At 38.9% G+C, this 25,002-nt stretch overlaps 1 long non-coding RNA gene across 3 annotated transcripts; it reads right to left on the reverse strand.

The window, feature by feature from the left end:
* Positions 1–1,024: 1,024 nt before the first annotated feature.
* On the reverse strand, positions 1,025–24,117 carry LOC127486614 (uncharacterized). Of its 3 annotated transcripts, none has more exons than XR_011386792.1 (3): positions 23,910–24,117; positions 23,258–23,344; positions 1,025–1,216 (listed from the first exon to the last, which is right to left on the reverse strand). It is a non-coding gene; the product is annotated as an uncharacterized lncRNA (long non-coding RNA). The 3 variants fall into 3 exon arrangements; XR_007913252.2 differs by lacking the exon at positions 1,025–1,216 and adding an exon at positions 19,336–20,586; XR_007913255.2 differs by lacking the exon at positions 1,025–1,216 and adding an exon at positions 20,602–22,605.
* Between the last annotated feature and the right edge of the window lie 885 nt (positions 24,118–25,002).

The raw sequence follows: 25,002 nt of genomic DNA on the forward strand, positions 1-25,002 counted from the left end.
AAGATTACAGGGACTCTGTTTGGCGGGAGGGGAGGGTGGATTTCAGCTTGTGAACTTAATCTAGCTACCTGATTATCCCACATCACCGTTAGTGTCTGTGCATTTGTTCAGAGAAAAAAAATGAAGAATAAAAATAATGTATTTAAATACTTTAAAGGAAATATTATTTTTCCTACAAATTAGGAGTTAAACTACAGGAATTTATGACTGACTATAAAGGACATTGCAACTGAATGATGACTTCTTTTCAAAGGGACGCACCTGGATCAACGCTGAAACCAGTAAGTCAGAACAGGTGAGCAGCCTCTCCTGCAGCTCTGGCAGAAGTGTGACTGTTGAATTGTAGTTCTTGCATTGGAGAAGGACATCCACTCCATCATTTTTTTTTCTTTGAGTTGAAATATCTGTTTTGTTCATTAATCTGACAGTTGAACACAGAGAAGTGTTTGAAAATACGTCCGGCTCTCCCTGAGCTCTGCAGGTACTCCCCTTGGCAGCTGAGAAGTCAGGAGCCTAGCTGCGAGGAGCAGCAGTAACAGGTGCAGATCCTAACCTGCAAGGCACTGTTGCAAGCACCAGTGGGAACGCATGTTCTCATTCATTACTTTGAAGTAGTCTGCTCACTAGGCAAACTGCAAATGTGTTCATTTGGGTCTATTAGCAATAAAGAGTTAGCAGATAGATTGGAATTTTGGATAGCTGTTCAATTAGAGTGAACATCAGAGGAACATATAAGATTGTATCTATCCTTTGGAAAATTGTATATTTTTTCAGTGGAGATAATTTCTTTCATTCATTCAATTTAAAATTGTTACATCATTTAACTAATTATTGGATAACATCCAGTTTCTAGTCAGTTTTTATGCTCGTATGACTTCAATGACTTGAAAAGTTCCTTCTCCTTAAGAAGCATTCTTTGATTATTGATTTTTATTCATCATATATTATTTGAATGTGTATTATGTACCATACATTGGCTAGTTTCTGAGAATATACAAAGTAAACAAAACCAGACACAACCAGGTTGCTGCCTTTATTGTTTTGACATTTTCTTTTTAATTCTTTACTGAGAATCTACTGGATTTTCTGTGGTTGGTGGTTGGGAAAGCAAACTACATGTTCCCAGTAGGGTTCTTTTACAACCATAGAATCAGGGAGAGAAAGAAGCATAAGAAGATGCTTTTCTTCTCTTCAGGGAAGGAGTCACAGCCTTTGCCTAAATAATAGAAATTGTTAAATAAATTGACTACTCTGACACATGTGTATATACTATATACAATGCTGAAACAGGCATTATAGAGTCAATGTAAAATGAATTCCAGAAAGTATAGATACTAAAAAACTTGGAGAAATAATAAGAAATATCCAACCTTGGTTTTAAAATATTCAGTAGGGTTTTTTTTTATCATTGCTTCAAGGACATTTTGCTTTTCACATTGATAAGACATAAACCAGTACAAGAGCCTAAAAGGAGATAGAACAATAGCACAGTTGGGGTTTTGATGTGGCCCCTCCCTCTACCAGAATGTTCTCTGACATTTGGCATCCCTAAAAATCTAGCCAGGATGTTAGAATTTTGGTTTCCTTTATTATTTACCAATTTGTAAGGAATAGAGGCATTTTTTAAAAGTAAGAAAATAGGTAAGTTTTAAGTAGAGGCCACACCAAGAAAGTGATGTAAAGAAAAATGAAAAAATAATCTACACACGAATACATCTGGCTTTTGTGGCTTTTTCTGACTCTTTTCACAAGAAAAACTGGAAATTTCACATGAGATGGCTGAAGAAATTCTAAATAATGGGAGAGAAGGGACGGATTGCTGTGTTCACTGTACCACAGACAGCATCACAGACAAGAACAGTGCTAGCCTGTTGCACCTGCTAATTACCTCTACCCAGAACATACTCTTCCCTTCAGTCCTTTAGCCAGTTGATAAACTCGCTGAATATTCTTCTTTATTGGGGGGTTTTTCAGCTCACAGTGATCTCTGACTTGTCTTTGTCTCCCTTTTCCTGTTTAGACATATGCTTCTTGGCGATTTTTTAGATTCCTTTGTTATTGCTTAGCTCTTACAGGCATACATATCTCATTCACTCCCACCTCACCTACTTCAGTCACAAACCTTTTTAGATCAGGGGTGAGTCCTTAGGTATTTCTATATCTTTTACATGGGCAAGTCAGAAAATCAGTACCTGAAGCACGTCATGATTTTAGGTAACTCAGGAACTACTTTCTACATTTGGAACAAGTAGATTTAGGAGCCTGCTGGAGCAGCAAGCAAACTTTCAGATCACATCTGAGCCACATGCATCTTTCATCTAATGTGGGCTTCTTTTAGGAACTTCCAGATTTTCACAAATGAAACAATTAAATAAAGAATGAATGAGTTGTATCTCATCTGGCAGTCTTACAGTGGTCACAAAAATATGGAATATTTTGGATTCTTATAAGAAAAATCTTTGAGGAACCTTTATTTGATCAGAGGTTTATGAGGGACATAGGATAGGGGCCTGGTGTTGTGGCATAGTGGATAAAGCTGCTGCCTGCATGGCAAGCTCCCCATATGGGCATCGGTTCAAGTCTCAGCTGCTCCACTTCTGATCCAGCTCTCTTCTATGGCCTGGGAAAGCAGTGGAAGATGACCCAAGTCCTTGGGCCCCTGCACCCACGTGGAGACCTGGAAGAAGCTCCTGGCTCCTGGTTCCAGTCTTCGCAACAGCCCAGCTCCAGCTGTTGTGGCCATTTGGGGAATGAACCAGTGGATGGAAGACCTCTCTCTCTTTCTACCTCTCTACCTCTGTTTCTCTGTAACTCTGCCTTTCAAATAAATAAATAAAATCTTTTATAAAAGAAGAGGGACACAGGATAATCTCTCCAATGCCTTGTGTCAAATACACAAGATGTTGTAACTTACGCTCTATTCAGGAAAATGCCAGAATTCTGTACAGCCTAGAAGAGCATTTGCCCTGGCTCTTTTCACCCCTCCCTAGTGTTTAATCAATGTCTTATTAAGAAGAATGTATGCATTACCAACAAACCTTATTTCTTGCTTCTGAGGCTACTCTGAATGTTCTACTTCAGTTCTATTGCACTATTGACATCTGGCTTGCCTAGAGTCCCCTTTGCTGACAGAGTAATGAATTACAGTTCAGAGAGACAAAAATAGTGGTGGTAAAGTGAAACTTATAAAAGTGCAGTGCAAGAGAGGATTGGGTCAGTTGACAGAGAGCATGGCAAACTTTCTTTCTGGTTTGGGACATTTATTCCTTAGGATGAGGGTCACTGACTGGTGATTTGGTGATGATGCTATGATTGGTGTTTATGATTGACATATGGGAGCTGCATACTATGGGGCTCTCTAGACATGCGGCTATAAACTAGACTTTGCTGGTTTGACTGAATCCCATTTTTTTTTTTCACTTTTGACAGGCAGAGTGGACAGTGAGAGAGAGAGAGACAGAGAGAAAGGTCTTCCTTTTGCCGTTGGTTCACCCCCCAATGGCTGCTGCGGCCGGTGTGCTGCAGCCGGCACACCGCGCTGATCTGAAGGCAGGAGCCAGGTGCTTCTCCTGGTCTCCCATGGGGTGCAGGGCCCAAGCACTTGGGCCACTCTCCACTGCACTCCCTGGCCACAGCAGAGAGCTGGCCTAGAAGAGGGGCAACCGGGACAGAATCCGGCGCCCCGGCCGGGACTAGAACCCGGTGTGCCGGCGCCGCTAGGTGGAGGATTAGCCTATTGAGCCACGGCGCCGGCCTGAACTCCATTTTTATCAGGATACCTGAACCACAAGTTAATCTGCCAAGTGGGTAGTCTTGAGTGGTTCCCTACAGAGAGCGGCAACCTTCGCTTCGCCTCCTAAGGAGGGTTTTGTGGTCCTTCCTCAGTTGCTCATGTCAATTACCATCCACTTTAAGGTTTTTTTTTTTATCATAACTACCTTAAAATGATGCTTACTGGCAAGTTTTAAAACCAGAATCTAAGAACTTAGCAAGTCAAAAGTAAAAGAAACACTAATAGGATCAAATTGACTGAATTTCCACCAGCTGCTGGATACATTCTAGAATAATAATTATGAACATCAGTTACACCTGCCCTAGGAAGAAAACAGATGCTTGTATCTTTCTAATTATTTGATCACCATATGAATGGAGATGCAGCATTTTAGTTGTATAAGGAATATTTGTTCTCCTAAGATCAAATGTAAAAATGTGTAAAAAGATGATACAAACTTAAAAAATAACAATTATATCAAGTAATTGCATTTTCTAGTATCACCTCTGTCCTCAATTCTTATAAACACTCATTGATGTAATACTACTTATATTGCCAATGGCACAAAGATTGAGATATGGGGAATTCAAGCTCTCACTCAAATTCACAGTACATTGCTGAGCAGAGATTCACATCTGTCATTCTTACTCTGGCACTCAGAATTCTGATAGTAGGAGCTGGTTCCTTCTGTTTCATAAAAGCTGATTGTTTAATTTTCAAGAATCTGTGAACCCAATAATGTCATATTAATAGCATACTGTTGTTTATTGGGGGTTTGTTAGCGAGAATAGTGTTCCTCAAGAACAAAGTGATCTATTCCCAAATGCCTGGAACTTGTGGATGTGTTACTTTACATGCAAAATGGACTTAGTAGATGTGATTAATGTTAAGGACTTTGAGATACGAGAAATGCCTAGTTTATCCAGGTGGATTCAGTCTAAACACACGAATCCTTAATGCAAGGAATGTTTGCCAACCGTGGTCAAATAAAGTGATGTGAAAACAGGATCAGAGAGAGTCAGCAGCAGAAGTAATAGAATGCCATGCATTTAATAGGATTATTTACACTACAGAATCCATCTAATGGCATAAATTGGCCCTTGCATTTCTTCCTACATAGTTGTCAAATATTTATTAACATATAAATACTATTTCTTCTTTAAAGTATTTATTTGTTTATTTGAAAGGCAGAGTTAAAGAGAGACAGAAGAAGAGACAGAGTGAGATCTTCCATCTGCTGGTTCTCTACCCAAATGGCTATAAAGGCCAGGTCTGGGCCAGGCCAAAGCCAGGAGCCAGGAGCTTCTTCTGGGTCTCCCACATGGGTGCAGGACCCAAGCACTCGAACCATTCCCTGCTGCTTTCTTAGGCTGTTTGCAGGGAGCTGGATTGGAAATGGAGCGTCCAGGACTCAAATCAGCACCTGTATGGGATGCGGGCATTGCGGGCATCACAGGTATCCAACCTGCTGCGCCATAGTGTCCGCCTCTACATCACTACTTCTAACCATCGTATTATGCTTTATCCTATTAGTCAGTGACTATTGACCCCTTACTTTGTACATTCAAACAATGATCTAGTGACTTCTTAATTTTAACAAATCCTTATTAAGGAACTTAGTTGTAGGTACTTTGTCATTGGTGGACAAAAGAGGCAAATGTAGTAACAGACAAACAAATACTACCATGCTTTTACAAAGCTTAGATTCCAATGAAGCAATACACAAAAATCATCAGGTATTCATTTGGGAGGTAGAGACTTTCACATAACTAAGTGTATCATTTGCGGAAAGTCCTTGAGCAAGTAAGACTGCATGAGGTTCACACTAGGAGCTTCCTGACCTCTCAGTGTTCTTCCTACTTAGACTACCCATTCTCTTCCTTTGATTCTTCCCCTTTACATAAATTGGATCTCATCTAGAAAGATATCATGAAAGGTCCTGTAAAATTAAGAGGTGGTTCAAATAAAGAATTCATGATGTGAAAGAGGCATGGATAAAGCTATGAAAACAAACAATGGTGGGTCATTTAGAAACTGACAGTAGAAGAAAAGAAGGAAGCAAGGAGGGAGGGAGGAAGGAAGGAGGAATGGAGGGAGAGAGGAAGGGAGGAAAGAAGGAAGGAAATGATGAAGAAAGAAAAAAGAAACTAACAATAGCAAGGAAGAGCTCCTGGACAGGATCTGTGCTTGGGGAAAATGCAGCCCCTGTGAAGGCACACATGAGCACGCAGAGGAGTGAGGAAAACCACGAGGCTGTCTCACTCCTCCTGCACAGCATTTCCTGCTGCTGCCTCCCATGCCCCCATCAAGCAGTCAGTCAGTAACGGACCTGGTGATTCCAGCTGCTGTGATCAACATCTGGGACACAGATGGATCTGGGTAGGAGGCAAATAAGGATTATCAGTACAAAATTAATTCTCCTTTGCTGCAAGTGGGTAATGCCATTATTTTAATGTTAATGATGGGATATATACATGCAACTAAAGATAAAATCTTCTAATAGTGAAATTTAATGTAATGTTAAGATATATTTTTGTCCAACTTCCCTCCATTCCTTTCCCCTAAACCTTCTCAGCCTCTAGTAATCAGTATTCTCCATTCACATGGACTTTATTTTTTACCTTCAATATATGAAAAACAATATTACGTATCAGTCTTTCTGAGCCTGACTTATTTTACTTAGATAATGTTCTCCAATTCCATTCTTTTAGATAAGAAGACCAGATATTCTTTTTTTCTGGCTGAATACTCTCATATATTATATACATATATCAAATTAACATGCTGTACTCCATAAATATATATGGTTAAAATAATAATTTAAACAGCTTTTAAGAAGAAAAAATTTTAGTTGATGAAGGCTTTTTCTTGACCCTCATGCCACTACTGATGTATTACAAAGCAGCCCCCAACCCACCCCACAGACCTTTTGTCTCCCTAGAACTTGCTGCTGCTTCTGGATAGTCACAATTTCAAAGGCAGTTCCATTTGATGGTTAACTAAGTAAATGTATTTTGGATAGGAAAACCTTATCAGATATGGGAGATATGGCTGTTCATATATTCTAACCAAACTATCCTTTATTCTCTAATTTATTAATGTTTATATAAAATGAAATCTTGGAAGCTAAATAATGAGACACTGGGTGAAAGGAAGACTTCCAGCCCTGTGGGTGTTGCCCTCACACCTGCTAGGTAGTTTTGAGGGAAGTTATTGAGTGATACACTGGAGAAATAAAAAAAATGAGCTTTTGCATCATTTTCACACTGAACCAGCAGATGTCATGCAAAGTCCTATGCATGTGTTTCTCTGTCTTTTGTCAGTAACAGAACACTGTATGAAAGGAAATTCTCACAGGATTCTATCACAAGTACTATCTCCTCTGTTTGTCTTAGAGAATAAATAGCAAGTTTAATGAAAAAATTAGTTTATATTTTAATACAATTGTGGGAAGAGGAACCAAGTAAACATATACGGCCACAGCTGCATATATGGCCACAGCTGTGTCCTAATCTTACACATAGATCACTCTCATTATTCTATGTGGATTCTAGTGCTGCATTGTTTTTTAACTGTGCTGGGCCCCAATGTATGGAAGAGAGGGTAAATATAGAGTACCTTTCACTGACAATGATTGTGTGCCTTTGATAAATTATCTGGGGTATTTTAAAAACTATAGCACAAAGATTTATAATACAGTGTGCCAGAATGAAGAAGTGATATTATTCACTAACACATCTGCTTACTAAACACAAAAACAGCTACCTCCCCACTTACAGAGAAATAGGATATCACCCCCTGGTTTAATGCTGCTCACATCTTACTGGATTTTTATTGATATGGGAAATCTTCCAAACTGAATACTGTTTGTTCTTCCTGGATAAATAAAAATCCTTGCAAATATATGAGGATTTACTTTGCTGTCAGTTCTGTTATTGAAAATTGTTACATCACTCATACATATTATCAGTTCGCTTTTATACCTCTTTTTTAATTTGTTAGCCATCATTGGGCTTAGTGCTTTTTTATTTTAAGATTTATTTTATTTATTTGAAAGGCAGGGTTATAGAGAGAGAAGCGGGGGATAGAGAGAGAGAGAGAGATCGTCTATCCACTGGTTTGCTACCCAAAAGGCCACAACAACCAGGGCTACACTAGACCAAAGCCAGGAGCCAGGAGCTTCTTCTGGGTCTCCCACGTAAGTACAGGGTCCCAGGCACTTGGGTCATCTTCTGCTGTTTTCCCAGGTGCATTACCAGGGAGCTGGATTGAAAGTGGAGCAGCCAGAACTCAAACCTGTACCCAAATATGATGCCCACTTCTCAGATGGCAGGTTTACCTGCTAAGGTAAGCTATAACATCAGCCCCTAATGGTGGGTTTTGTGGCGCTCTCTGAGTATTTCCTACTTATTTAGAAAAATATACTCTGCATCATTAGAATCTAATATACTCATCTAATATACTTGTATGGGATTATATTTTCATTCAAGCTAATGCAACCCACATAGTTTCTACCTACTGGGTAAGTAAATTAATTATGTTAGAATAAATGATCCATGCAGTGATTGATCCATGCATCGACAACAGCATACTTCACAGCTCTTTGCTCAGTGCAGATCGTCAGTTTCTAAACTCTGATGAACTTTATTATCATCTGGACACTTTAAAAACAAATTTGTGGTGTTCACTTTAATTTAGTGAGTCATATTTTCTCTCTATGAAAGAGCCAGGGATCACATGATTGTGAGATTGAGAGAGAGAAAGAGGAAGATCTTTCATCCTCTGGTTCACTCCTCAAATGCTGGCAAAAGGTGGAGCTGGGCCAGGCTAAAGTCAGGAGCCAGGAAATCCATCTAGATCTACCATGTGGGTTGCAGGGACTCAAGTACTAGGGTCATCAACTGCGGCTCCCCAGGCACATTAGTAGGGAGCTGGCTCAGAAGCAGAGTGGCTGGGACCCAAACTAGCACTTGGATGTGGGATGCTGTCATTCCTAGCAGCAGTTTAATTTGCTTCACCAAAATGCTAACAAAAGGTGAAAATTTTGTTCAAGCAGTTTCTTAAAAAAATTCTTTATTTTCATTTTATTTAAATTAGTAGAGAGAAAGAGAGAGAGAGAGAGATGGAGAGAGATCTTCCATCTGCTGGCTTACTACCCAAGGGCCTGGAATAACCAGGCCTGGGCCAGGCTGAAACCAGGTCCCTGGTTTAGGGGAGTCAAGCAATGCAGGCGTCACTCGCTGCTTCCCGTGGTGCACATTAGCAAGAATGTGGAACAGAAGCAGGGGAGCCAGCACTGGAACCAGACCTTTGATACGGGGTGCATATATCCCATATATGAATATCTTAGGCAGCATCTTAAACTGCTGCACTACACCCCACCCTGGATCAGTTGCATTCTGACTTCCCAATCAGAACTGTCTTCATCTCAGAGTCCCAAGTCTACTTCTCCAGGACCTTCATTTGATCCCATGAAGCTTCAGCATGGATGAGTTGTGGTCCATGTTAGTTGCTGTAATTTCCATGACAAAATATCATATGCTGGGTGGCTAGAATAGAAATTTTTTTTTCCTCACAGTTAAAGAGGCTGGAAGTCTAAGATTAAGGTTGCTCTGAGGCCTCTTTCCTTGGCTTTCAGGAAGCTTTTGTGTCCTTACATCGTTTTTTCCTCTGTTTGCACACACAGTGGTATCTCTTCTGTTTTTATAAGGACATTAGTCATGTTGTGTTACAGCCCTACCCATATGATATTATTTAAACTTAACTACCTTTGTTGAAAACCCTATATCCAAATAGTCACATTGAGGATTAAGGTTTTAACGTAGACATTGGGGGAGGGGGCTGACACAATTCAGGGCTTATTATGAGAGTAAACTCCACGGGGCCCCTCATGGAGTCCCTGTGTCCCAGCACCAGGTGTCTTGATCACAACTCCATGAACTTGAGCTGCAAGGTTCTGATAACCCGCAGTCTTTCCCTTTGCTCCTCTCAGTAGTGGAGCTGGTAGCTGCTTCCTGCTTCACTAGATCATGGTTGCCTTTAGTGAGTCCTGTGTTTCAAAACCAGCCTAACCAATTCCACACCAAGTCTTGGTTGTTGAAACACCTGCTGTGGTTTTTGCCACAGCAAAAAAAGAGAGATGGGCACAGGTTGAGCTGCCACTTAGGATGACCACATGCCTGACTAGAGTCCTGGTTCCTCTGCCTTGGATCCAAAGCTAATGCTTCCTGCTAATGCATCCAAAGAGGCAGAAGATGATGACTCATGTGTCTAGGCCCCTATTGTGCACGTGGGAGAGCTGGATGGAGTTCTAGGCTCCTGGCTTTGGCCTGACACAGCCCTGGCTGTTGCAGGTATTTGGTGAGTGAACACAGAAGGAAATCCTTTTTCTTGTACTCTCTCTCTTGCTCTGCCTTTCAAGGAGAAGAAAACAAATGAACAAACAACAACCTCTCCCCCACCCAAAAAAACCTGTAGCAAACTAGTGAACTACCCATGTGAATGTTTAGGTGGAGAACAATCCACACAGTAAAAACAGCAAGCACAGAGTAGAAACATGTCTAGAACATTCTAGAAACAGCAAATAAGGGCCATGTGATTGAAGTGAATAAGAAACAAGTATTTGGAGATGATGTGAAAAAGGCAGTAAGGCCAGAAAACTTACAGAAAAAACATCTTTAGCTTTTAATTCACCTACAAAAGGAAGCCATTGAAAAGTTTAAGGAGAAGGGTTTTTGTCTTTTTTTTTTTTTTTTTTTTGCCTTTTATTGTTGTTTTAATGTCATTGTGGCTGTTTGATTTGTAAGGTATCTGGAGGGAAGGCAAAAGCAAAAACAGAGATATCAATTAGGAGCCAAATGCACTCCATCCAAGTCAGAGGTTATGGTTGTTTTTCCAGAGTAATAGTAGTGTTGATGATAATAAGGATTCCAATTATGAATGTATTTTAATAGTAAAACCCACCAAGCTTTCCAATAAATTGGATGTAGGATAAATGAAGAGGACTAGAGGTAAAATGGCCTGAAGATTTTGGTGTGCAATGTAAATTATGAGCTGCCACTAACAGAAATGGATTTTTTTTTTTTTGCAGAAGGTGTTTTTAGCAAATTAACTTTAAATGTCTATTAGACATCCAAGATGTCATTATACAGCTGAATATGTGGATCTCAAATTCATGGTAGAGGTCCAAAATAGAGATATAAATTTGAGAGGTATTGTTAATATTGATATTTAAATATTTTTATTTATTTATTTTCATTTTATTTGAGATATTCAGTCATATCATCTGCTGGTTCACTTTATGAATACCCTCAAATAACCAAAGCTGGGTTAGGATGGAACCAAGAGCCTGGAACTCCATCCAGGTCTCCTATGTGTGTGTCAGGAACCCAGATACTTGGGTCACCACCTGCTGCCCCCCAGGTACATTAACAGCTGGATTAGAAGCAGAAGAGCTGGCACTGAACCAGGCATTCTGAAACGGGATACAGGGATCTCCTGGAGCATCTTAGCTGCTGTACCCGACGTCTGTCTCTATAGATCAGGGGTGGGGAATGTCTAGCCCCCAGGCTATATAAGGCATTGAAATCATTTGATCTGGCCCTGCCAAGGCAACAGAAGGCATTTCAAAATTCAATAAATCTATAGCAGGCTAATTGTTAAGTTGATAACTCTGGGCCACAGATGATGTGGTCCATCTCCAAGGATCCAAATAGCCCTTGGAGAAAATAGTTTCCCAACGTTTGAAGTCATGGTACTAGATAAAATAATCCTGAGAGTACAGTTAGAATACAGGCAAGATCTAGTATGTACTACAACTATGAGATCGAGGCAATGGGGGAGAACCATTAAGAGGCAGAGGTGCACACAGAAACACAGGAGAGAGACTAGCAGAATGTAGAAACAGAAACCAACGATGAAAAAGTTCCCAGAAGGAAAAAGAATGATACACAGTGACAAAAGTTGCTGATAGGTCAACTGTGAGAAAGACTGGTCACAGACCAAGTGACATAGTAAGTCAAAAGTCATTGTGATCATAATATTCATAGTGAAAGTCTATTCATAGTGAGATTAAGAGAAAATAGAAGCAGACAAATTGCAGCTGGAGAGTTTAAGACAACTTTTTAAAGTGATTCCTTTACATTCTTTGTTACTTATGGTTTTTAAAAAATATTAAGGATAAGAGAGAAATGGGGGATAATTAACGTGGGAAAACAGGTTGTGAGAAGCTTTAAAAGATGGCAGAAAACAAGAAGCAGATTTGTGAGTTGTTGGGAAAACTCTCCTAGAGAGGGAAATTGGGAGAACTGCTTGAGTCAGGCCTTGAGTGAGCAAGGAAGGCGAGGTTGAGGGCATGGGCAGAGAAACTGCCTTCAGAAACGTGGACAATCCATCTTCAGTGTTTTGCAGACATTTTTGAATTAGGAAATATATTATTTCACTTCCTCATTTAATAATTATGGGCACCTATTCTTTGTTTTAGAGAAAATATCTACAGTCCTTCTCTTTGCCTCATGCCAGGTTGAGCATGACCTGAAGTCTGCCCATCTTACTTTATCAACTCTGTAAATCTCTCCACTTCAGTGAACTTACCATTGTGGGTCTCCTTCGTGTGACTTGAACACATTCAACTATTTTTTTCTTGTCTCAAGACCTTTGAATTTCCTATTTCTTCTTCCTGGTGAACTGTTCTTTTGATTTTTTTTTTACCCACTTCCTCTTCCTTATATTTTAGTTTTCAACCTAAATATTTCAGAAAATCTTTTCTGACATCTTTGAATAAAGTCTATGTTCAGAAATTGTTCTCATTTTAATAGTACCTATCACATTTTTTATTATTGTGTACATGTACTTGTAATTATCTTTCTTCCAACTACAATGTTAGTTCCAGTCATATCCCCAATACCTGGCACTCAGAAATGGCTTAGATGTAAATAAATTTTTATCAAAATACAATACTAACCTCCGTGTTCAAGGCTCTCTAGAATTCTAGGTTGTTGGTTACTTTTACCATACATGCAACTATCATCTGAACTCCCACAGCAGAGATAATTAACAAAAGAGTAGTTCTTTCTCCAAGCATTTGAGATTACTTTTTGTATTTCCTGGAGCTCCATCCTGTTTTCCCGGTCATCACTTTTTCTCCCTTACAGGTTATCTTCAGCTGTCTCATGATCACTTTCTGATTCTTCATTCTTATCCCAAACCATGGCCATTGGTCCCAATACTCAGATTCTTCAATGCTCTCATGTTTAAGATTTTACTAATCTTTGGGGATACAAATATAATTGATAATAACCATGATGTGTAAATTACCTGCTGTGATTTAGACATTTTCTAACATTATTTGTAATGTATATAAATACTCAATCATTCCACCAATCTTATAATGTAGGTATTATTCTACCCATTTATAGTTAAGACTGAAATATTGAGAGAGTATTTAAATTTCCCAGGGACATGTAACTAATATGTAATTAACCCAGAATTTAAGCCTAGGGAAGTTTGACTGAGTCCATTCTCTTAAAGAGAAGGGAATGATAATGTAGGAAATGAGAGATTGATATGGGAATATCTGGTAACTTCCTTTCTCTAATTGTTAGCCATTGTCTGTGATTTGAGTTTTCTGGATATTAGATGTGTCTATCTCACCAGCTGGCTCATTTCTGTATTATTTGGGTTTGATTCTCTTTCTTTGGGTAGATTTATCCTGTCTCAATTCTTCATTCACTAGCATAACATGCCCTAAGCCAGAGGAAACCAATATATTATAATAACATAATATTCTCTGCAGATCTAACTCAGTATATGAAACCATTTACATGACTTAATAATTAGAATTCACAACATCTTGATATGAAGCAAGTGCATTTTCATTTTCCCATGGCCTCGTTATATCTGCATGGCTAGAAGTGTCACCAAACAGTGCCCTATTGAAACAAAAGGGGGATGTCGACATTCACCCTAGAATTTAGAAATGACAGTAACCTTTTAAATGGCACTGTTTTGTCATTTTAAGTGCAAGATGCTGCAAAGGTTACATGAAACAACGGTGGCATTTGCTACTCCTAGGAGCTAAGAGGAAAAAAAAATCGAGAGAGAGAGAGAGAGAGTGAATGGCACATGAGCTAAATTGTAGTAAAATCATTTTGGGAAATAACAGCATTTTGTTCAGTAAAGGTATGCCACAGTGCCTGAGGCCAAAAGAGAAAATCAGAAGTGATCACCACAAGCCTCTGAGAGCATCCATATGAAGAGTTTTATTTTATTTTTTGTACAATGTGCATATCAGAAAAGTTAAATTTAGAATGCCAAGACCTCTAGAACCAAAAAGCTTCAAAAAGTTCATAGAAAATGGAATTAAAGGATAAATTTGAGGTGGGTGTTGACCTAGTATTTAAGAAAGACAAAACCATGTCAGAGTACCTGGGTTCAGTTTTTGTCTCTGTCTCCCCATTCCAGCTTCCTGTTAATGCATGGTGCTGGCTCAGGTGGAAGACCTGGATTGAATTCCAAACTTGGCCCAGCCCTTGCTGTTGCAGGCATTCGAGGGGTTAAGCAGCAGAAGGGAGCTCTGCCTGTCCTTTATCAGTTAGGTGGCTTGCTTCTAAACATGATCTGTGCTGTTTCCTACTAGATTCACTTCTATTCTGTGAATTCCTTAGCCCTCTACCACTAACTGCAGCCTACCAGCCATTTCTTCCCTATCCACAGGTATCTCTGTTCTGTAGACTTGGTCTCTCTATTTAATATGTATACTGATTCTACTCAAACATAAATATAATCATAGACGTGTTACTCTTATTTTCTTTCTTACAATTCCAATGTGAGCATTTGTCAAATAGCATCATTGTGAAGCCCCAATAACTGGGATCTTCACTAAAATATTGTTATTTGGGTATGTTCAACTATATAATAAAGGGTATACTCTAGTACCCAACTGGGCAACACAATGTTCTAACAAAATGGTGCATATTTGTTAGTTAAGATTTCAAGTACAGACACATTTTATAGCTTTACCTGAGTTTTACAAGGACAAGGTACACGTTTTACAAGAACTGAGGTTAAATTGGTTACAGTGGGGCCTCTATTTCCCTGGATGGTTCCAAATTAGTGAAAACTCAAAGAACTGTGTGAACTTGGACAACAGAAATAAAGCAGTGCCCATTTCTCTCTGAAGGCCTTTCACCATCGTATGTGGTGACAGACAGCCACAGAAGTGCTTCTCTGTGTTCAGATTTTCCTCCAACACCTGCACGGGCTCACCAGCTGAGGAGGTAACTACTCAGAAACACCGCTTCTCCATAAACTCCCCATTTGTCCCATTTATGAAGCTTGAAGGACATGGGTTTTCTGATAGATAGCCTAGCAACTAATCTCTGGTTTAGCTCCTCTTTGGGGCCGGTGTTTCTCACAATTGTGTAAAGTCTCTTCCCATATTTCAGAACGTTCAGTCCAACACTTCTCCACTGACTGAACCTGGGTTGATTCACCAGCATAAAAGGAATACTTACCTCTAGGGAAATAAGAAGCCAAATGGCAATTGATTGATTATTTCCAGATAAGATTTATAGAATTCACAGTAAAAATATTTCCAAGAAGCATCCTGTTCGGAAATGAAATATTCCACACATGCCTTGGAATGTTAATGTCTCAGAGCTTTACTAAAATGGTCTACCCTGTTTTCTGCTGACTTTAAAAAGCAGTGGCCTGAAAGAAGGAAAGAGAACAAGTCTACCCACATCCCCAGACAAATTTGATTGGGCATATGACATAGAAGATAAAAAAAAAACTACTAATAAATCCTTGGCTCTGTTTCTTTATTTTTCTTTTAAGTCATTACTGTAGAGCATAAAAAATTGTTCTGCTGAAATTAAATGAATCACAAGTTGTTTATGTAACTCTCTAAGAATAATATGTCAAAGATTATTATGTTTTCTGCCAACTTGACAGGAGAAAACGATTTATTAGCTATATTTTTGTAAAGATAAAAAAGTTTTAGGAATCATGTTTGAGAAATACATCCTGTCTCACTGAACAGCATAATTTGTGTAAATAATTTATGATCATAGTTTTTCTTATTCAAAGTGCACATTAAATTTTATGAGCATGTGGGGATTACTACAAGCTACATTTCATATAAAACGTACCTCTATTTCACAGTACTTTATCTTTGCATTTTAAATATATTATTAAACGTGAAGCTAATCCAATGTTTTCCATGTAAAGAAAATTTAAAATATTATGTTGAAACAGTTTTAGATTTACGTAAAACTTATGAAAATATTTTGGAAATTTCCTATATACTTCTTATACAGTTTCCCAATTATTAACATTTTATGCTAATATAATACATATGCTGTTAGCTAACCAATATGGATAAATTATGCTTAACTGAAGTCCATAATTGCTCCGCATTTCCTTACTTTCAACAGCATTGCTTTATTGCTTTTTTTTTTTTTTTTTGACAGGCAGAGTGGACAGTGAGAGAGAGAGACAAAGAGAAAGGTCTTCCTTTTTCCATTGGTTCACCCCTCAACCGCCGCTGCGAAGCCAGGAGCCAGGTGCCTCTCCTGGTCTCCCATGCAGGTGCAGGGCCCAAGGACTGCCTTCCCGGGCCACAGCAGAGAGCTAGACTGGAAGAGGAGCAACCGGGACAGAATCCGGGGTGCCAGTGCTGCAGACGGAGGATTAGCCTATTGAGCCGCGGCACTGGCCAGCATTGCTTTTCTATTACTGAATTCTATCCAGAATCACATTACATTTAGTTATCATGTCTCCTAAGTTTCCTTCAGACTTTTCTTGATTTTGATGACATTGACTGTTTTGGGTGGTACTGGTCTCTTTGCCAAACCTTTTTGTCTTACATGCTACGACAATAGGTTTAGAGTTATAATTAAATAAGGCCCCCACATTAGAAGGCATACTCAAACAACCAATGATTAGCCATATTCATCTGTCCACATTCAGAGATTCCCTAAGAGGGCTGTCCAGAGTCCATATAATACTGTAAAGGTCTATTTCAGGTTAACATGTGTCACCTGACCTGTTCCCAGCTTACAACTGCTCTCAGAGTCATTTCTGATTCTTCTGGAGACAGTGACATAACCGACTCTCATTAAACTAGCAGAGGTAACATGACAGTAAACCTTAACTATATGTTTTAAATTTCTATACTTCATCCACCACTACCATCCCTCCACTTCCTCAAAGTTTAATTATATGAGAGGTATGGAATGCCACATACTATTTGGATAGAAAAATGAGTCTTAAATACTAACAAAAAAGAAATTCATAAAATGAAATTGAGCTTTCTGAATAGTTGCATTCATTACTTTCAGTTTCTTTATCCTTACCACTTCTGCTCATAATATCCTTCAACTAGGGGTTTTCTGATACTTTTCTTATAACTAGATAGGGGTGGTGTGATTTTTTAAGGGAAGATTACAGAGATAACTTACCTTTATCATCACATCATATCAAGGGTATATACTATCAATTTGACCTACATTACCCTGGTAACCTGGCTGAGATAATTTTTATCCAGTATCTCCACTGTACATTTTTTCTGTTTTCTACCTTTCTAGACCATTCTTTTTGGAATGAAGTCACTGTATTAGTTTGTTAGGACTGACATAACCAAATGTCATAAACTGAGTGGCAAATACAACAGGAATTTGTCTTATAGTTCTGAAAACTGGAAATCTAAGAGCAGGATATTAACAAGATCCGTTCCTTCCATGGGCGGTGAAGCAGTATGCCATTCTCCCACCTCGGTAGTGTCCTGGCACTCTGTGTAATTCTTTCATTGGTGGGTACAGCCTCTTGGATTTGCTTTCAGGCTCACAGAGTGTTCTCCCTGTGTTTGTGTCTATGTGCAAATTTCTCTGATTTGTAAAGATACCAATCCTATTGATCAGAGGCCCACCTGACTTCATTAGCACCACATCTTAATGACATGTCTCTATTTCCATTCTGAGATACCAGGAGCTAAGATTGTAGGTGACAGAATTCTACCCATAACTGTTGCTTATGTGCCCTCCACACTTAAAGAGTGGAGAGTTATGAAATACCCCCATGAGTACAGCAGAGCACCATAATATTATTTAGAATTCGTCCATAGGGAGATTAGGCTATTCTCTCATACTCATTTATTTAGTCAATCATTTGATTATATCTCTATGGACTCACATGAAGTTACTTCAAAAAATGTGTGAAGAAACAAAATGAAAGATTAGTTTATTAGTGCAAAAACCCATGAATAGTTTCTTCACAATACACATTTTCCATGAAATTTGTGAGGTTACTTTTATTTTATATTTAGAGCTGCAATCTAGTACTGCTTCATTTGTTGGTTAAATTATCTCAGCTCTGGACATTTGGAATGCTTACAGTTGGCTTCCACATCCCTTCAACAAACTCCCATCAGCATAGTTGTGGGGATTTTTGCCCATTATTTTTTTTCTATAATAGAGCCTTACTTTCTGATACTAAGGATGCCCCAAACTCATCTTGTATATTTCTTGACGAAGTATGTATTAGAATTAATCATTTCTCCAAGAATCCAAGGAGCTCTGGTTCCTTCCATTGGAGAGTACCTTAGCAGCCAACATTTGCATAGTAGGTGTGCTCACTGCCCCTCTGCTGTTGTTGCTCCTAGGCCTTCTCAGAAGGTAGAAAGATATCTCAGAAGATAAAGCAAGGAGACAGATGTATACAGAGATACATATGTGTATGGTATCCTGGGTTCATACACAGATATGGTACGTATTTCTTTATATAGATTCAAACAATTTGACTCCATATTAAACTAAATATGAGCTTACAGTGAAGTCTCCACCTGCAATCCATCGTGAGAATCATTCTAGCCTCCTCCCCTCCTATCCACAATTTCCCACAACAGTGAGAGACCTGTCTCCTACCACCTGCCATCCATTTACTTAATTGTTCATTCAATCCCAGAACACATTCATAGTTGCTTTAATTTACCTTTAATCTGTGAAATCATCAAAGCATAAATATTTATAAGTCAATAATAAATATTTAAATACGCAGAAATTCCACATAGTAATAATTTCTTAGGAATAATTGCAGACTAAATTGATGAAATCAACTCTAGATCATTATTAATGAAGATAATGCCACTAGGGAAGTGAAACTGACATTTATTTAATATAATATGTTGAGATACATGCATAGCAATTAGAATAAATGATACAAACATCAGTTTCATGTTTTTGTCACAATAGCAAATTATAATTTATGTAATATTTTTCTTTCTCTTCCACTCATATGTTAAGTGTATACATAAGTTATACGTAAACTACATTTTCTTGTGCACATATAATGAAAATTTTATCTTGAGCACTTCAGAAATAATAAAATAATTAGTGATTTGTAATTACCTAAAATAGAAATGTGTTAAAGATGAAAGCTAAAATATATTTTAATATAGTAAAATATTTTTGATTATGAAAGTGGAAGGAATCTCTTGATGCAAGGAGTGTTGTATTGGTAGAATTCTTACTATATTAAAATTAGAAAAATGTAAAAAATTATCTTCATTTTTCAAATGTCACATTGAACTTTGCCTTCTTTTTATATCCTCTATACAGTGTATAATTTTCAACGATGTTTTTCTTTTTTTATTATCAATTTAGATAGAACTGCAGGATCCTACTTTTTCAAGGCAAAGAAAAAATGTACATTCTGGTAATAGTTACCAAACAAAGCAAAAAGAAATGGAGTGAAGGGGCCAGCATGGAGGTGTAGCGGGTAAAGCTGCTGCCTGCAGTGCAGGCAACACATGTGGGCTCCAGTTTGGATCCCAGCTGCTCCATTTCTGGTCCAGCTCTACTGTGGCCTGGGAAAGCAGTAAAGGATGGCCAGAGTACTTGGGCCCCTGCACCAGGGTGCAGCATGGAGGAAGCTCCTGGCTCCTGGCTTCAGATTGGTCCAGCTCTGGCCGTTGCTGCTATCTGGGGAGTGAACCAGTGGATGGAAGACCTCTCTCTCTGCCTCTACCTCTGTAACTATGCCTTTCTAATAAGTAAATAAATCTTTAAAAAAATGGAGTGAATACATGAATTGCCTTGTGTAAATTCCCTGCACTGCTCAGTGGTTGTCTGCAAACTTGCATCTAAGTGTTCTGTAAGTCCCTGTGCTAACGTGAACCACCTGATCTGCACCACTTTGACAGTCTCTCTGCCTCACTTTCTCTTGTCAAAGCTGCCACTGTGGGGAGCAGCTCCGCATGGGTTTGGACTGACTTCACAGAGGTGCAGCATGATAGGCCTGGGCTCTGGGGCTGAGCTGTATACCCTCACCTCTGATCCTGTAACTTCTCTGTGAGGTTGCCTTGTGACCTTACTCTGTAATCTTATCACTGTCATCACAAAGCAACATAATTTTTTCCTTTGAAAATGACTCTGTATAGCCATTTTCCTTCCTACTGCTCTTTTCTTTGCAAATCCTTATGCATCACATTGTTTATTTTGTTAGGAGGAAAGCATTGGTCTTCAATTGGCAGCCTGCACTTTGTGTGCCTCTAGATCTATCAGGGAGAGCATATGAAAATTGCATAGTAACATTAGTAGATTTGGTCATCCCATATTCCCGCCTTTTGTATTTGTTGTCTTAGTCTGTGTGGGCTGCTATGGCAACATATCTTGGACTGGACGGCTGATGAGCAATAGACATTTACTTCTTTCAGTCCTAGACACTGTGAAGTCCAAGATCAATTTGTCAGCAGAGTGGTATTGGATGAGAGCCGGCTCTCTGGTTCATGGAAGGCCATCTTCTCACGGTAGCATCTTCTGGTTGAAAAGGCAAAAGATTTTCCCGGAGTCTCTTTTGTAAAACCCTGAATCCCAATCATGAGAGCTCCACCCTTGCACCTTAATGGCCTCCCAAAGGCCTCACCTCCTAACATGAATTTGGGGGTGAGGGGCACAGACATTCAAGCCATATCATTTGTCTTTTAATTATTTTGATTATTTCTATTTATTTGAAAGGAAGAGATAGAGAGAGAGAGAATATTATTTGTCTTAAGAGTTCAATAAAATCATGAAGAGCTGCATGTTCACCAGGAGGAAAAGCTTATTATCCTTGGCTGGCCAAGAGACAAGCAACGTGATTTTTAGTCTAGGCTTAGTGAAATGTCATGCAGGGGGAAAATTGCATATTGTATTTAAATACAAACTCAAGTTCAGGTCATTCTTGAGGGAACTGTCTTTAACAAGGCATTTACTTTTAATCCCAGGTCACATGGAGCCCATTCACTTTGTCCATCTATGACTAACTCATTCCTTTTAAAATAAAGCTTAAGGCCCACTAGTCCTTCTGACAACATTCTGACACAGCAGGAGAGATTCTTAATGCAAACCAAAATAAACCAAGGAACAAATAAGAACATTAAGACTTTGTCCCAAGCCATTTGACATGAAATTTAAGCTGTGACACAAAGCTGCTTCCTGTTCAGAGGGTACTTTTATAACCTTTTCTTCACAGGAAATTCAATTAAAATGTGCATCTCTCCTGTTTCCTGAAAAATTTAATTTGCATTTTAACTGGCCACTGCTGTGCCCAAGATTTTCAAGTCAAATATTAAAAATGAACTTGTCAATTTTAGCAGCTTTATGCTAGGAACTAAACACTTTATAAATTTTCCTTTATATTGTAGTCTGTTAAGACACACTTAAAAATAAGTGTGTAGCATCTTAAATCATTCATAGATAAGTTTTATAATGAATTTTAATGTGAACTCGCTTTGTCATTTTCTTCATTTTTTATGTACATTCTAGACTCATGGCCTCAGTATCCAACACAGGCCAAACATTGTGTTGTTTGCATAATCCCAGGAATCCAGTATTCTTTACTATGTATTTCCTTTTCCTTTTGATGTTTCTGAACTTTTAAATCTGCTTAACCAGCAGCACATTCAAAAAACCACCAATAGTTGGTATATACCAACAGTGCTGTCCTCTGTATAAATCAGAATTATTTCCATTTGCAAGTAGGTGTCTTATGGCATAGCTGATGCCAGCCATGGCTTGGTCCTGGAGTTCCCTCAGATTTTGTCTCTTTCACAGTCTTTCATGCTTAAATGACTTACAAAGTGGCTTACGAAAAGCCCTATACTCATCTCTCACACTTCAGAACCTCAGTGAAAAGATGGGGCCATGATTTGGATATGGTTTGAGTGTTTTCCCCAAAGGTTCATATGCTGGAAGCTTGAGCCCCATTGAGCCCATGTTGAGAGGTGATAGAATCTTTAAGAGGCAGGGTCTAGTGGAAGGTAACTAAGTCACGGGGAATACTGCCTTCAGAAGGGATTAAGACATTTCTCTTGGGAACTAGACCAGCTAGTTTAGTTTTGAGTGAGCCTGGTCCCTGACTCCCTGGCTTTCTGTCTCGGCATGTGGCGACCCTCTCCCTCTGGTACCCACTTCCACCATGATACAAATCTGTCACATTGTGATGCAGCCAAGGGGATCTTCACCACAGGCTGAACAGATGCAGCAGCATACCCTTGGGCCTTCAGTCTCCAGAACGGTGAGCTAAATAAACCTCTTTTCTTTCTAAAGTATGCAGCCTCAAGTATTTTGTTATGCTAACAAGAAATGGGCTAACTTGGTGAACCTTTCCAAATAGCCCTTGAAGAAAAGTCTAAGTGATGACAAATTAGTCCAATCATCATGATCTGAGCCTTGTGAATTTCTTTTGGTTTGTCTTGGGGTACAAAGACATTCAAGTGGCTTCATCGAATCACATGAGATAGTTTCTGCTTCTGAAGAGTGGAATTTGTTCACCAGAGAATGGAAGAAGAAGAAATGCTAAATAGACAAAAATAATGGTTGTTACTAAAACTTATAGACTATTCTCCAGACATCTGAGTTTGGATTATACTTTCCTGGATTACTGGACTTATCATGTTGCTTTATAATATTTACATATCAAATCCAGAACATTCTGTGGCAAGACGCTAATATTATTACTTTTAAGAAAATTTTCATTTTATGTTCATTATTTAGTCCAGTGTTTGGAACTTGGATGTTCCATAGATGATTATCAATTTCTAATCGATTATATGTACTGCTCTCCTGTTCTCTCCACTTTTTTCCCTGTTTTCTCTATTTTTGCATTGTTTTACTTTATTTCTTTTTAATTTTTCTTTTCACTTAAAGGCAATGAGAGAGAGAGAGAGAGAAAATAAGAATGAGAGATTCTATCCACTGATTCACTCCCCAAATGCCCTTAATGCCTTGGCTGGCTGGGCTAGTTGGAAGCCAGGAGCCAGAAACTCCCTCTGGGTCTTCCATGTGGTTGACAGGGCCTCAGGTACTTGAGCCATCACCTGCTGTCTCTCAGGGTGTGCATTGACAGGTAAATGTTTCAGAAGTAGATGGGCCGGGACTGGAACCATGTGATGTGGGCCATCTCGAGAGGTAGCCTAACTACTGTGTCCAATGCCTACCCTGTTTTTACCTTCTTATCCAGCTCTCTGAAGAACTTTCTTCTTAAAAGAATAATTTAATTTTGCCTTTGATTCCATCCAGTTCTCAAGTCATTTGCCTAGAAAGTTAAATAAGAAAAAAGTATGTGAGCTTAACAAGGCCTTTTATTTAGGACAGAGACTTCTCTTCTTAGGAAGGGGGTGATTTCTTGGTTCTATTGTAAAGAAAAAGCAAAAATATGACAAATTTATTTTTTTTATTATTTTTTTATTTTTATTTATTTATTTGAGACACAGAATGACAGACAGAGAGGTCTTCTGTCCACGGATTCACCACCCAAATGGCTGCAATGGCTGGCCAATCTGAAGCCAGGAGCCAAGAGTTCTTCTGGGTCTTCCATGTGGGTGCATGGGCCCAAGGATTTGGGCCATCCTCCACTGCTCTCTCAGGCCATTTGCAGGGAGCTGGATTAGAATTGGAGCAGCCAGGACCCGGACTGGCACCCATATGGGATGCTGGTGCTGTAGGCTGAGGTTAAACCTGCTAAGCCACAGTGCAGGATCCAACTTTTGAGATTCTTAGTTTCACTTCTTAAAATGGAGCTAATTTGAATTTTCTAGCATATCCTACTCTGGATTTTTTGAATTTTTTAAAATTTTAGTTAACTGTTTATAGTCACTTACATCATTATTTAACCTGTTAGAGCTTCAAAGCTGTTAGAGCTTCAAAGTCTTGTTCCAATTAGACCCTATGAGATTTACTGTTTTGTCAATGATACTCCATGTCCTGTCCCAAACTCCTATGGTTCCACATTGGTGTTGGGGCTTTTGTAGGCTGCAGTTACACTGGGTCAGGCGCCAGATTAGCAGGCATATCCTAATGACCACAAAGGAAAATTAGCATAGCCTCTTATGCAGCTGCTCTTCTGACCAAATTCTCTTTGTGACTTAATAGTGCTTCCCTCATTCCATGATCATTCCAGGTTCAGTTAGTTTCTTTTCAGCTACTTTTCTCTAGAATGTCTTCCTGGAAATCCTTTCAAGGTTGTTTGTATTCATCAGTTTGTCCTTGTGTAGTGGAGAGCTTGTCTTCTCCTTCCTCGGGGAAGCTTGCCCTCAATTCTAAAATGTAATCGAGTCACCTGATTCTGTATTGTGTCCACACTTTTATTCACCACCCATCACTTTTGGGCATTTTAAAATGAAGTTTTCTTTCTTGCTATATTGTGAATTCCATGAGAGTAAAGACCACTTTGTCTTGTTCATTGTTTAATACCCAGGAAAAATATGATACATATATTATACAGGCTTTTAATGAATGCTCATTGACTAAGACTTTTTAAATGAATACTCATTGAAGAGACTTCAGAACTAACCTAGTTTTCCACAGTGGAAATAATCGAACCAAGTTCAGACCCTGAAGGTTAGCAGGAGGTAAGCTGTTTCCGACCATCACTTTGAACAAGCTGAACAAGCCCAAGCAGAGATACCTTTTTCCTCTTATTTACTCCCAGTATCTATAGAATATTGATTGATACATGGGATGTGGTTAGTAAATACTTTTGGGATAAGTCGAGGAATTTTAAACATGCATCAGGTAATAAAATGCCCTCGTATCAGAGAACAAACTTTTGAGCAAGTGGTGCCCTCTGGTGAAATAATGTCATCATTGAAGATTTTACTAAGCAGCTGGACTTTGAGCTTCCCTTTGTTTTAAAAAAAACATTTTAACAGATTTGAAAGAGTTCTGCATGTTTATGGGGAAATATGTGACATT

Source organism: Oryctolagus cuniculus, chromosome 2 (genome assembly GCF_964237555.1).
Source record: "Oryctolagus cuniculus chromosome 2, mOryCun1.1, whole genome shotgun sequence".
Classification (NCBI taxonomy): domain Eukaryota; kingdom Metazoa; phylum Chordata; class Mammalia; order Lagomorpha; family Leporidae; genus Oryctolagus; species Oryctolagus cuniculus.